We start from the raw sequence: 12,119 nt of genomic DNA, 5'->3' as shown, positions 1-12,119 counted from the left end.
TCAAAATAAAAATGCTACCTTGAATTTCTTTCCAAGTATGAAAATGAACAGTATTCTTGGCAATTAACAATTCTGTTTTTATCAGGTTCTAAAGACACAGGTAAATAAATCAATTCTGGACTCTGTATACAGGAACCATTATTTGCCAAAATGGCCCCAAGGGTTATATCATGGTTTATGCAATACTCCAAAGGGCCAAAGATAGTAGTGAATTAATAGGATTAGGAGGCTATGAGGAAACCGCAAGCCCCAAATTTCAGACAGGCCCTGATGGCAGTTCACTCCATTAATTTCTCAGGGAGGGCTACCCCAACTTCCCAACCTGGTGGAATCCCCCCATTATGCCCTCTGCTGCATGGAATACCTTCCTTCACAGAACATGTAGTGGGTGATCTGTCACTACCTAATTAATGTCATCTCTACTTTTTTTTTTTTTTAAGATTTATTTATTTATTTGAGAGAGAGAGAGAGCATGAGCAGGGGGAGGGGCCGAAGGAGAGGGAGAGGATCTCAAGCAAGCTCTGTCTCCCCGCCGAGCACGGAGCCTGCTGCAGGCTGACCCCACCACCCTGAGATCATGACCTGAACTGAAATCAAGAGTTAGATGCTTAACTGACTGAGCCACCCGGGTGCCCTGTCATCTCTCCTACTTGATGTCGTTCTTCACTAGGACAGGGACCAGGACTGGTTTTGCTCCCCATGAACACTATGATCACCTAACACCATGCCTGCCACATAAGAGATGCTCAGTATATGTTTATTTATGGAATGAATGAGGCATCTATCTCTAAAGACTGGCACTTCTGAACACTTGGGCCCACTTAGTTGCATCCACGTGGTTTTTCGCTTAGGAAAATACAGAATGGGAAGAAAATAAAAACTGCTAATAGTGTGTGGATACTGGGATCCTAAGGAAACTTGCTGAGTATGCACCTTCCCCTTGTTTTCATACTTATAGAATGGGAATAACCACCCTGGGCCTCTCCCAACTTTAAACTCCAAAGTGAAAGTCCAAGCCTTCTGAGCAAGACTCATGGAGAGTCCCGAGGAAACTCCAGAAGCATCTGCGGAAAGTGACCGGGGAGAGAGAAGAGAAGGATATGCAAGACTACAATTGATGGAGGACCAGGAAACTCAAAAAGATTTCTTCTGAAATGAACCTGGAGTTTGTCACATGCTAGCTGCAGGCTCAGGAACAAATGAAAACAATTACGAGAAGCCTGGGAGCACCGGACAGTGGAGATTTAAATGCTTGGAGAAGGAAAAGATGAAAGCTGACACAAAGACAGGAGCTCACTCGCAACCAAGCGCCAGCTCTCAGGGGCATCTGCAGTGTGTCCTACAGCCTTCAGGAGATGCACAAAAAGGTCAGGGAGGAAAATGACACATCTCAGAACCAAAGGACAATTTATTATCAGGCTAAGGAACAAAAGAGAAGTTAACCAGGGGAATATGCTGGAGAAATGATGATTATGAAGTCACTGGGGAAGACTGAGAGACATTTTGGCTGTAATTCCAATGACTACAATGAACGAGTACGTGAAATGCTTTCAGATCGGGGAGATTTATTATTTTGGAAAAAAGGAAAAACAAAGGCAAAATTCCTGCCTGATTTGTGAAGTAGTGCCACTAGTCGGACAAGGTTCAATTTCCATATTCTTTAGAAAAGAAATGGTCCTTGAAAAGGACAGAGAAGTGATTCTGAGGATACTTCCAGCATTAGGGAAGCTGAGCAGCATGCTGATGGTAAGATTAGGTTTCAGTTTTAGGTAGACTGACATCTGAAATTAAAAAGAAAGAGAAAAGAAAAGGGGAAAAAATAAAAGAAAAAAAATGCTGAATTGGCAAAGAAAACTACTTTTCTATGAAATGTCTTAGACCAAAAAAAAAAAAAGGATATTGTGGGCAATCTATCTGAATTTACAAAATATTTAGTTCACAGCAGGTTTCAGTTTGGATTCGAACAATTTGTAAATATTTACATAAAATTTAAAGATGGGCCAGGACTAGGTCATATGCTGTCACTGACAAAACAGGAGTGTTTTTCTGTCATTCCCAAGGACTTGCTGCTGCTTTGCCTGACGTGGCTCCAGTGGAGCCAGAAGTTTATCTTCTTTTCCCCAAAAATGCAAATTTTTACAACCAGCCCTGGCTTCCAATCCTCCAGTGCCTCTGGTAGGGTCCTATGTCACTGGAGCTTCCTTAACATCCAGTTAGGAAAAGGGGAGGAACAGGGAGGCAGATGCAGTGTTTGCTGTATAAACGTAGGTTTTGACAAAGATATTGCATCTAGTATTGTTTTCTGTTCCCTGTATAGGAGAGTAGGAACCATGTCCTCTGTTTACTATGGTCCCCACCTCACACCTAGTCACTGACTCAGGGCTGGATTGTGTATACAGGATGGGGAATAACCTTTAGGCAGTCAAGAAAACACACACTGCATCCAGATGAAATTCTTTGCAACATAAAATGAGAAAATTCCTCTTCTGTAGAATGCGCACGATGCCTACTTCACAGGGTTGCTTTGAGGAGTCAATGAGATATGTACAGGTAAATTAGTTAACACTGTTTCTGGCACATAATGAGCATTCAACAAATCATAGCTATTATTTTAGTGGGTGTTTTCAAATGTCAATTTCTCATGTAGGTCCTCAGGCAATAAATAGCCAAGTTACCCCATCTGGTCAATAACAACTACATAGAGAACAAGGTTATTCAAAAGCAATGGGATTATGTACCTGCAGAGGATTACATGGTGCCCATGGTATTAAGTCTCTGGCCTTTCATGTTGCATTCTCTCTCAAAAAGAAAGTTATCAATCCCTGAGTGGGACTCAGTGTGGATTTCAAGTTCTGTTTTTCTTGCATCTTGCAACTTTTCGGACGGCTACAACCATTTATTTGGTGGAGACTCATAGATCATCTACTATGTGCCAGGCACTCAGAAAATAGCCATATACAGAAATATTAAACAGTAAGATGTTTTAGCCGGTTCAGTGGTAGAAGACAGGCTGCCTGCAGGCCAGGTCTAGCAACTGCGTATTTCATCCAACATTTAAAAAATTTTGAGCTAATATTAAAAATTAAGAATTCCATGTAAAAGTCCAGATAAACAGCTCCTCTTGGATAAATCAGATGACATGGTAACACAAAGCCAGTATTCCCACCCATTCCTACCTGGCAACAGTCCATGACAAGAAGCCGAGACAAAGTAGTGGTTGCCTGCCCCTTCGTGCTACGCCCCCCTCCTCACCAGGAGAGTGAAAAATGAAAATGAAGGGCTCTGAATTCAAGAATTATTAAGGATTTCAAGACGATTAACAACAGAAGATTCAACCAAGTGTGAGATCCTTCTGAGCAGGGGAGGAGGATGCAAGAGAGCAAGCACATGCCCACAAAGCTGGTCGTACACCACACCCCCTCTGCAAAACAGGAAGGGTATTTATTTCTCTAAGTATTCTGTCATTCATTCAGCAACGAAGCCAGCATTTGCAACAAGCCAGATACCATACCGCCTGAAATCTGAGGTACAAAAGGTAGGGGAGTGAAAGCGCCACACAGCTGAGCTAGAGAGCCTCTAGGATCCCTTTCCTCCCTTGTTAAGGCTGGATCCACACCAGAGACACTAAGCGTGAGTTAATCCAAGTAAAATTAAACTGCTCCCAACAATATAGATAGGCCTGAGCCCTTTTGTTGGCATCACAGGAGTCCCCGATCATACATTCTGCAGAACAGCTCACAAGCGCTAATGAATAAGTCCCGACGGCGTGCAGACAGTGGGCCCAGAAGTGAAGGGCTGGCCTAGGAGAGATTTGAACATGAACCTGACCATCTGGCTCTCTGCCACTCACTTTGATCACAAAATGAATTGCAACAAATTGAAGAGCACATGGCTAGAGTTAATTGTCTCATCTGTAATCCGAACCTACTTTTAAGCAGTTATTATTACCCTCTATCAGGTGGAAACGTTTCCTACCATCACTGCAAAGTGCATTTCCTGATGAACTGTAATGGATCATTAAATTCCATATCTGAATAACAATACTTTGCACTTATGCAGTGCCTTTCATCCAGGGATTTCAAGGCAGTTTGCAAATAATTAAGCCCCTCATACAGCAGCCAGAGGTTGAGCCACTGGAAGGGACTTGCCTGAAGACACTGAGTCAAAGGCATGATTCAACAGAAAGAGAATAAATGGTTTCCTCCCAGGCATTAGTGATACTGAAAAGTGAATTGGGGAGGGGGAGAGTGGGTTGTTCTGATTCCCTCCCTCCCTTTCTGCCTTACTCCTTCTCTATGGCAGATCCTCACATTCAATCTACAAAGAACAGAAAAGTAACTAAAACGGGTATTCATAATTTAGCTGAGAGTTCAGACATACACATGTATGAAGAGAATGCTTTTCCGTGTAATCCTGGCATATACAATACGAACTGATATTTCGATCCACCTGCAGAATCAACAGATACCAGAGGAATTAACTCAACACACTTAAGATTACTAAAGGTCAAACCTAAAGCCTTCCAAAATCCAAAATGAAAATACTGCTCTGCATAAATAAAGTGTGTTCTAACAAAAGTACTTCATTTCATGGTCGTGTATTCCATTTTGGGGACCCCCCCCCCCCCCCCCCCCCCCGTGTATGACATTCCAAGTTTCAGGAACAGCAAATAGGGCAGAACTGGGCAATCAGTGTATTGTCTAAACCAAAACACTGGAAGGGAAAAACACTTCAGCCACCACAAGTTTTGTGGTGAAATTATAAACTCCTGAAAACCTGAATTTATAATGGAAATGCTGACAGACCTTTCACTGGAGCAGTTTGAACGCAACACTGTAATTTAGCAATCTCTCTTACAGACTAAAGACTAATTCTAACAAGATGTCACTTTGACTCACGTTTATTACTACCTGCAAGAATGAAAAATGCCATTTACTCGGAAGCTGCCAGAGAACCAGGGTGGGGCCATCTCACATTTTCAGCAAGACGCCCGCTGCCTTACCAAAATAGCCCTCTCCGCGGTGAGAGTGGCAGCCTTTCACGCGCAGCTTCTTTCACGTCAGCTAGAGCTTCGCGGCTCGACATGCCTTTCCTACATGTTACATTTTAATGATCTGAGAAAACCGTTATCAGAGTTAACATCTCTAATTTTACTCTAAACAGACAAAAGCAAAATATCTCATTAGGCATCATCTCCGCCAAGGTTCCCACTAGGCAGACAGGGATTTTTATCTGAAGTAATTACCCTTTTTAGTTAAATACGCTCAACAGATGAAATTTACACACAGAGTGCGACTGCAGCCCTAGACAGTGAAGGTGAAAACTGAGGAACGCCGCGTCTGGCTACCCGCGGGCCCGCCGGGAGTCTGCGGCTCAGTAGGGGGTGGGGCGCCCTCGTCCCTCCCCTTTCTCGGGGGCCACGGGTCGCAGCGACCGCGGTGACCGGGCGCGAGAGCTGAGAGGCGCGCCTTCTCCGGCCACAGACAAAACCATCGGGACAGCGCCTACACCGGAACTTCCCCCAAGTTGTCAAACTCGCCTACACGCGAGAAGGTGCCGGGGATACCCGGCACGTCCACATCCCCCGAAGCCAAGGGTGCGCGCGGCCCCTTTCACAGGCATACACTCGGCCCTGCCTGCTTCCTCCCACGGTTCGAGTTCCTGCAAATCCTCGGCCAGACTGAGGTGGACGAGATGCTCACTCGAGTCCCCTCTCGCGGGCAGCTGGGGTAGTCCATGAGCGCCGCCCGCCGCCCTCTCCAACCGCACTGGGCTACTGAGCACACCCACCCGTGAGAGAAGGAGTACGGAGCGATCACAGGGAGCCTTGGCGCGGGGAGGTGGAGAGGCGTCTCCTCGATAAACTCCTCTCCTAGGTGGAGCTTGGAGACTGAAGTGTGGGGAGGAAAAAGAGGGTGTGTGTGTGTGTGTGTTGCACTTTGATTTCATGTAGAATCTTGGGGGGAGGAAGGTGCAAGGTTTCCCAGTCGGAAGGCACGAGCCCCGCGGTTCGAGCTCCCAGGGACGCATTCCGATAACGCGGTCATTCTCTAGTAGAGATTCCACCCTGCGCGCTTCCCGCGGTCTGCGCTGCGAGGCCTCCAGCTTGCCTCTTCCCGGGACCCTAAACTTGGGCTTTGATGCCGCGCCAGTCGCGGAGGTCCTAGCCGCCCAGCGGCGACTGACAGCTGAGCGCGAAGGCTCCGCGGCCGCAGTCCCTGCGGAACAGCCCCAGGCGCGGACGCCGCGGGCAAGGAGGAGGCCGCCGGGCCTGGCGCTGGGATCGCGGGCTGGGGGCCGGGAACAGGGCCGTGGGTCTGACAGCTGCTCCGGCTCGCGCGGACGCGCGCCTCCCTCCAGCCCGCCCTCCCCACGCCTGACTTATTACTCTCTGCTCCTCCTCCCCCTGCTGTTCCAAAACACCCGTCGACGCGAGCAAAATACAATGCCGCCTCGCCTGCCGTAAACAGCCTGGCGAAAGAGCGCATATTCGCCGCGGCGCGTCCGCCGGCTCGGCTCCCACCCCCTTCCCGTTCCTAGAAAATGCCATAAAAGCGGGCCGGGCGCTCGACGGGCGGCTGCGCGCCGGGCGGCCGCAGCTCCCTTCCCGCGCCGCTTCCCCACGCCTCCCCGCCTGCCCCGCGCTCCCGCGCCCCCCGCAAACTTGCCCCGCCGCCCCGCCCGACGCCGGGGCCCGGAACCCCGGGCCGGGGACTCACCTCGCCAGAGAACTTTGCGTCCTTTTCCGCCTCCTCTTCCCAGCGTCTTCCCAGCCTGCAGCCCCCTCCAGGGAGCCGGCGCGGTGGGCGGTTCGGGGGGTCACCAAAAGCTCACCGAGAGGACGCGCATCACATGGCAGCTCGCTCCCAGCCCCCCGTGTGTGCCGGGTAGGGGGAGGGGAAGGGTCGAGGGGAGGCCGGAGAGAAAGCGAGAGCCCGGCGGCAGCGGGAGTAGGCAGGCGGGGTGGCGAGGGCGGCGGCGGGCGCTCACGTTAGCGCTGCTGCGACCGCAGCCCGGGTGTGCACGGTCGCTGCTGCTGCTGCTGAGGCGGCGGCGGCTCGGCGCTGTTTGCTCCGCGCCGCGCGGCTCGCGCTCTCCCCGGAACGCCCACACTCTCAATCGCTACATTGTTGACATTCGGCGCTGACGTCACCCGCTCCCCATTCACAATAACTTTACGGGAGCCGGGCAGCGCACCTCCCCGGCCGCTGGGGCGCCGTACGCCTGGCGACTAGCGTAAGCCGCTCCGCGAATGGCGCTCCGGGGGCTGGGGTGGGGGGCGAGGGGCGGGGGCGGGCGCGCGCGCTCGGCCGGCTCGCGGGAGGGGGCGCGCCTCAGCCGCCGCTGCACTCCCCGCTTTGTGCAGCCGCGCGGCGGGGAGATCCCCCTGCTCCCGGCCCGGCTGACCGCCTGGCTGGGTCCGGCCTTGTTCGGGACTCGCAAGGGCCATGAAAGGCAAGGGTTGGGGGCTTGTGGTGTGGAGGGGGGAGTGGTGAGGGCTGGTGTGGCACGTGGGGAGGGGTGCAGAGCCCAGGGCCCTACCCCCCCAGGAAGAGGAGCCAGATGTCGAGACCTGGGATTCCTGGGTTGTCTCGCGTTTCCCAGGAGGGGCGGGAAAAGATGCTCCACGGGCCCCCACAAAGCTAACCGGGTCCCCCATGAGTGGGGGTGGGGAGAGGAAGAGTAGCTTCCGACCCACCAGCTGTGTTGACGTCTGAATCCTTCACCCGAGGGCCTCGGCCCGTCGCGCTGAGCGAGTCCGTGAGCCCTCACGACTTGTTTCAGAAGGGTCGAGAGCAGTTGCGAAGTGTAAATGAAGAGCCTCGCTCTCAGCTTCAGCCCCAACTCCTACTGTGTTCCAGGCTCTCCCCTGCCTCTTACTCTGGAGGCTGCCCGGGTGTTGCTGCTGTACTTGAAGGCCATCGTGTGGCTGCCCTGTCAGAAGAAAGCTTGATGGTGGTGAGGATTTCACAGAAAGTAATTAGGACTTGGACTGAACGAGCATTGCAATAAAAGACGGTTGTGTTGTGCAGTGCTAGTGCCTGCAACTTTACCCTTGCCAAGGCCAAGAAATTCTGCCACGGTCCCTGAACACCTATAACTTGGCCCCCTTGTGTCCCGGCAGTATTCCGTATTATTACATGTGGTGCTGATTTTTAATGAATATTATAAAACTTTGGCTCGCTGTACTGAGAGAAGGATCATAAATCCCCCCTGTAAAATGGGCACTGGCATATGCTGAGGAAGCAGTGAAGCATTGCCCTGGGAGTCTTGTGATATCAGCCACAGTGTTACTCCGAACCACCTTCTTTTGAGGCAGAGTTTTAAAAGGCCCCATTTTGACCGTCTGTGTGGAAAGCTAAGAGATGGACGAAAGGAAGCTGAAGGGGCCAAGCTGATTTTCCTAACAGCATTGCAGGGCCTCTCGTGTAGGTCTGGAACCACATGGAGAGTTTCTGTCTGCTAGCTTTTACGGTTTTCAGATGAAGAGAAGCCTCAGAGCTTGGAGCAGGTCTCAGTCTCCTGACTTTGGGTCTGGTGCCATTGTTGTTGACAAAACACCCTGCTTCTGAGGTCCCTGTCTGGTGCCCTGGCCAGGACCGAGAAGACTGATCTCCCGTCTGCCCTGGCAGGGCCAGTTCTTAGTCTTGTGGATGGTGATGTTTCTGCATTCCTCATTCCTGTAAGTACATGAGCGCCAGTGTGATAACTTTGTGCATTTTAATAGCACCAGTCGATGTTTTCCTAGAGCCAGGCTTGAGAAGATCCCTGTGAGGGCCATGCAAATTCGTTTCTTTACAAGCCAGCCATGACTGCCCAGCTGTGAGGAGTTGGGCACATCGGTGTGGGATGCGGAGGGGGAAGGAGAGGGACGGTACTGCCACCTTGCTTCTGGTCCCAGATGGGTCCAACAAAGGCTATTAGGTCATTTCAATTAGTCTACTTGCCAAAGACTCAGACTGCAGTTTGCTTCGTTTGAAATTCTCATGTATGAGATGGGACAGTGATTAGAGATGAAAAAGCCAAACGGAACTGTGATAGGTTGTATTACCTAGTCATTCAAGGTGGTTGGATTAGAACTAGTTGACCTCTAAAGTCCTGTCCAGTACTGCAATCATGTGGCTCTGTGGCTGTGAATAAGACAAAACCGTTGCCTTTGAGGAGCTTGAAGCCTAGTAAGGAGTTAGTTATTTCCTTTTTAATGGTTAGAAGTAGGTTACTTGATTTAAAGCCTATAAAAACATACTCAGAATTATATGAAATTAGTACCGGACACTCTTAACAGTACTACCTCAGAGGTTAGGCTATGGACGGCCTTAGCACCCTTATAGTGAGTATTTGCTGGCCACTCCCTGGGTTTATGGTGCCGCTCTGGACACTTCAGGCATTTACAATGTGAAACAGATGCAGGTTCTTCTCTCTGTGTATTCATGGCAGTAACTTAAGTAGAGGTCAGTTGATTTCCCATGTCTGCAATGTTCAACCTTTTCTGACATACTTTTTTTTCTATATAATTACATGTGTGCACTGATCCAGAATATGGGTTCGTCTGTGATACATTTCTAAGCAGGATATGATTTCCAGGGATAATAACTTTGAACCATAGCATTGAAGTCAGTAAACATCATTTCTATCAATCTCCTTGATTTTGTAAAATAAGATAGGAAGAATTATTCAGGAAACAAAAAATGAGCAAAGGAAGACAGAAGAAATGAGCAGTTCACAAGTCCTTGATTTTCTTGCTCTCCAGCACCCAATTAGAGGATCTGATGATGTTGAGAAGATATAATAGTTTCCCTTAGGCAGAACAGTAGGCAGAATTTTAAATGTGGTACCTTGAACAAGATATAGCAGGACAAAGTTAATGTCCAATGAGAGAGAACAGAGTGAGATGTTTAGAGAGGGAGAATGCCAAAATCAGGAGGAACAAATGTATTAAAGGAAGTTCTGTTAAGAAGAATCTGAGTTCTACTCATTGGGCAAATTCCTCAGAATTGTGAGTAGGGTTTATTATTTCAAAATCTGATGTTTCAAAGTGTATCTAAACCATAAAACTCCAGCTCAACACTGCACAGGTGACACTTGGGAGAACTGATGAAATTTGAATAACTTTGGCAATTTGTTCAACAATTTTGGAGCTACCTATTATGTGGTAGGCACTGTTCTACAAGCTGGGATGTTGAATTCTTATTCTAGTGATGAGATGGGGGTGGGAGAGGGAGACAGACAATGAGCCTGTGTGTGTGTATCTGTGTGTGTGTGTGTGTGTAATATATAAATATACATATAACTATATACAATAATATTTATATAGTTAATATTATATAATATCAAGTTGTATGTTATAATATCTGGGGGTGAAGAGTGTTGTAAAAGAAAATAGGGTATGTAAAGGAGCTCAGGAGTGATAGGGGTGGAGCCATTCTTAAATAGGGTGGTGGGAGCAAGGAAGGAGTCCCTGATGAGAATACCTGAGCAGACATATGAATGAAGTGAGAGGCAAGTTCTGAAGCTATCTTGAGGAAAAGCTTTTCAGATATGGAGAAGAGCAAGTGCAAAGGCCCTGAGGTAGAGAGGACTTGGCATGCTCCAGGGATAGCAAAGAAGCTACTATGCCTGATACAGAAGAATAGGAAGGAGAGTAACAAGAGATGAGGCCAGAGGGATAGCCAGTAGGGTTATAGTTTGGTGAAATGAGAAGACATTTTTAGGGATTTCTGCAGAGAAAGGGCATGACTGGCCCTGACTCCTAAGAGATCATTCTGTTTGTGAAATGGAAGGGGAGGACGAGTATGGAAGCACAGACTATTAGGAGGCTATTGAGGTTATTGAGATAGACTAAGAGAGAGGTGATGGTAATTTGGACTACAATGATGACTATAAATGGAATCTAGATGTATATTCAAATTAAACCAGACAGGACTTACTGATTATTCAGTTGTGGGATGTGAGGTAAAGAGGAGTCAAAGGGAATTCTGGATTTGGGCATGAACAGTTGATTAATGGATACTCCATTTAGTAAGACAGGGAAGGCTATAGGAGGAGCAGGTATGGAAGGAAAGCTCAAGTATTTGGGTTTGGATGTAGTAAATTTTAGATGCCCATCAGACATCTAAGTGGAAAAGTTGAGTAGGCAATGAGACATGAGAACCTAGCCTTCAGGAGAGAGGCCTGGACTAGAGACAGAAATCTGTGTGTCAATCAGCTTAGAGAATCTGGAAACATGAGTAGAGAAGAGAAAAGAAGAGAAGAGGTCTGAGGATTGAGACCTGGGGCACTCCCAACATTTGGAGTTCAGCGGATGAAGAAGATGAAGGAGATCTGGCCAAAGTGACTGAGAAATAGCAGCCAATGAGGGAAAGGAGAGAAAGAATTGGAGCCAAGTGAAAGAGAATGTTTTGAGAATCAGGGAGTCTTCAGTTATGCCAAGGCTGCTGACTTTTCAACTTGGTCACCTGGAGGGTATCAGTGTCTTTGATAGAGGGGAGTGGTAGGGACCACCCCTGGCTGGAGTGGATTGGAGAAAGTGTGGGAGGAGAGGAAGTAGAGGCAGTGGGTATGGACCACTCCCTCGCCGTGCTGGGAAAGTGAAGATGGGGAAGTGAGCGGCAGGCGATGGGAGAAATGAGAGCTCATTGGAGAGAATAATCCAGACTAGAGGGGAAACTGTTGATGCACAGAGAGAGGGGATAACTTCTGGAGGGAAGTTGGTAGTGTTCTTGAGTTGGGTAGGGCCTGTTCATCCCTATCAATGGGAGAGATGGCAGCTCAGGTTGTGGGGTGTGGGGAGGCTGGACTGTGGTGGTGGGAAATGTGAGCTGTCCCTGTGTGAGTGATTCTGAAGCCGGATGATCAACTGATGGTGGAGGAGGGAAAAGTGTAGAAGGGGGAGGAGAGAGGAAAGGTGTGGTCTAGCACAAGGTGATGTAACACAGAGGAAATCTGAGGGTCACCACTTGAGCCTGGGTGGACATGCCACTGTCAAGAAGAGTTATTTCTCATTGTACAAAATCTCACACAAGTTTTGAAAAATAATCAGTGTGTTCCAAACTGGAGAGCATTGTAATTTTCCAGAGTAACTAGGATCATGCAAAAATTTTACTCTAGCTATTGTCAAA

The 12,119-nt window shown here is 48.6% G+C and overlaps 1 protein-coding gene and 1 long non-coding RNA gene across 7 annotated transcripts in view; one reads left to right on the top strand and one right to left on the bottom strand.

The window, feature by feature from the left end:
* Nucleotides 1-7,142, bottom strand: part of BACH2 (BACH transcriptional regulator 2) — a 353,067-nt gene extending 345,925 nt beyond the window's left edge. For all 4 annotated transcript variants that reach the window (XM_078054990.1, XM_078054988.1, XM_078054991.1 and 1 more), the window contains exon 1: nt 6,720-7,142. The gene's annotated coding sequence lies outside the window, so the exon portion shown is untranslated. The remainder of the gene's footprint in view (nt 1-6,719) is intronic.
* Nucleotides 7,143-7,178: 36 nt separating this feature from the next.
* The window catches only part of LOC118549782 (uncharacterized), a 62,945-nt gene continuing 58,004 nt past the window's right edge, over nt 7,179-12,119 (top strand). For 2 of the 3 annotated variants that reach the window (XR_013441179.1, XR_004924244.2), the window contains exon 1: nt 7,538-8,683. This is a non-coding gene — a long non-coding RNA (uncharacterized LOC118549782). Of the gene's footprint in view, nt 7,237-7,537; nt 8,684-12,119 lie in introns of those variants that run through there. The other variant, XR_013441178.1, reaches the window with a different exon arrangement.

Source organism: Halichoerus grypus, chromosome 9 (genome assembly GCF_964656455.1).
Source record: "Halichoerus grypus chromosome 9, mHalGry1.hap1.1, whole genome shotgun sequence".
NCBI lineage: Eukaryota > Metazoa > Chordata > Mammalia > Carnivora > Phocidae > Halichoerus > Halichoerus grypus.
The sequence above is the reverse complement of the archived record's forward strand: the minus strand, read 5'-3'. Positions and strand labels throughout refer to the sequence as shown.